The following is a 2,284-nucleotide window of genomic DNA, read 5'->3' as shown; positions in this document are numbered from 1 at the left end:
CCCAGCTGACCTGAACTCACTATATAGACCAAGCTGGCCTTGAACTCACAAAGATCCGCCAGCTTCTGCCTCCCAAGTTCTGGGATTAAAGGCATGTGCCACCATGCCCACCATAAATAAAAATTTTAAAATGATGATAGGTGCTGCAGGGGTGGGTCAGTGGTTACAAGTGCATGCTGCTTTTGCGGAGGACCTGAGTTCTTTTCCTCGTACCCATATTAGATGGCTCACAACCATCCATGACTGCAGTTCCAGCAGATCTGATAACCTCTTCTGGCCTCCACATGACACACATGTGGTACATACACACACACACACACACACACACACACAATGTAAAAAAATGAGGATAGGCAATCAGAGGTGTAACACAGTGGTAGAGCAATTGCCTAGCATGGGGTGGTGGTGGTGCTGAATTCAATTCCCAGTAATGAGAAAAGAGAAATTATGGTTTGAATGAGAAATGTCCCCATAGGCTCAAGTATTTGAACACTTTGCCCCACTTGATGGCACTGTTTGGGGAGGACTTGGAACCTTGAGGGTGGTGTGGCCTTGCTGGAGGAAGTATGCCACTGGGGGAGGGTTCTGAGAGATTAAATCCTGGAACCACTTAACTTCATGTTCTTTGCTTCATTTTTACTGTTGAAGATGTGAGCTCTCAGCCTCCTCCCCAGCCACCATGCCTGCCTGATGCCATGCCTCCCCAGCCATGATGGACTCTTATCTTCTGGAACCGTAAGTCGAAATAAATTCTTTTTTCCTTAAGTCCCTTTCGGTCATGGTGCTCTCTCACAGCAACAGAGCAGGAACTAATTCAGGAAGGAAAGCTTTATTTTGGCTCACATAAATCGAGATGTCAGTCCATGCTTGTTGGGCCCTGTCGTGATGATGAGACAGACACCCATGTGGTGAAGCAAGCTGCTTACCTCATGGTGACTGGGCAGCTAAAGATGAAAGACCGTATTCCCCTCACCCTTCAAGGGCATGTCTTCAGTGACCTTACGTCAATGAGGCCTTACCTCTTAAACATCCCACTAACTCTCAGGGGCACCACACACTGGGGACCAAGCCTTTACCTCATGGGCCTTTGGAGATCCTGCAGATCCCAATCTCAGCAGTGTGTTTCCTGTGAGAACCCACCACTCTCTGCTCTAGAGTCGCTTGCTGTTTTACACTCACATCAGCAATGCATGCGTGCCTCGACTTCTCTGCATGGGCAGTGTTTGATGTTACCCCTATTTCATATTCTACCCACGTCTTGTTTTGATTTTAATAGGTGTTTTCAAAAATCTAATTCTGCTAGATATTTTTCCAGGTGTTTATCTCTGGGTCGTTTTGAGTGAAATTTCAGTCCGTGTCTTCGCTAAAATATTTTATTTATTAGTTTTACTTTATGCGTATATCGCCTGCATGTATGCAGGTGCATCCATGTTGTGCAGTGCCTGCAGAGGTCAGAATAGGGTTTTGGATTCTCTGGAACTAGAGTTATGAATTGTTGGTAGCCACTGTGTGGGTGCTGGGAACCAAACCCAGGTCCTCTTCAAGAGTGTTCTTAACCACTGAACCAGCTGTCAGGCTCGCCATGTCTTTTCTAAAGAATTGTCTTCCTATTTACTATAGAATTTTGTGAGTTCTTTCAACAATCTGAACACAAGTCCTTTGTCACATATGTGCTTTGCAGATCTTTTCTCCTAGCCTGTGGCAAAGTGCTTCCTGTGGCAAAGCGAGAACTGGGCCCGGGTATGCGGCTTCCTCTTACCCCTCTAAGACGTTTAGGTCTATACAAAAATAAACGGAGCGGGTGTTCATTCTCAAGGAAGCATCACTAGGAACTGAATCAGACCCAGGACACTCTCCAAGTCAAAGCAGGGGAGAGGCGGAGGTGTGACCTGGAGGAGTCACAGGCACTGATTTTCCGAGCTGGACTCCTGAGGCGCGCCCTCAGACCTCCTATAGGCTCTAGCTTTGCAGTACAGAAGACCCAGGTCTGTCCAAGAGACGGAGGCGCGGTCGCCCCGCCCAGGCCCCGCCCACGAACCCTGGCGGCTGGGCGCATCATCATGACTTTGGCTGAGCCTGATCGCTAAACATAGTCACAATTGGGCTTGTTGATGGTTGTGCTCATTCATTAAAGTAGTGCCAAGCAGGGTCACTGGACCCTCACCTGAGTGTCCAGCCACTGTCCCAAGCCAACTAGTCCAGTCATAGAAGACAAAAGAAAAATGAGGAAGAACGAAATAGAGGGATGCTTTTGGAAGCCCTTATCAAGAAACTCCAATGGATT

General features: G+C 47.6%; 1 long non-coding RNA gene across 1 annotated transcript; it reads left to right on the top strand.

Moving 5' to 3' along the window:
• Positions 1 to 365: 365 nt before the first annotated feature.
• On the top strand, positions 366 to 1,775 carry LOC115069904. The gene is made up of 2 exons (XR_003849148.1): positions 366 to 735; positions 1,682 to 1,775. It is a non-coding gene; the product is annotated as an uncharacterized LOC115069904 (long non-coding RNA).
• Positions 1,776 to 2,284: the final 509 nt, after the last annotated feature.

Source organism: Nannospalax galili, unplaced genomic scaffold, assembly GCF_000622305.1.
Source record: "Nannospalax galili isolate Female #2095 unplaced genomic scaffold, S.galili_v1.0 scaffold8895, whole genome shotgun sequence".
NCBI lineage: Eukaryota > Metazoa > Chordata > Mammalia > Rodentia > Spalacidae > Nannospalax > Nannospalax galili.
Note: the sequence above shows the minus strand (reverse complement) of the source record. Positions and strands in the feature narration are given on the sequence as shown.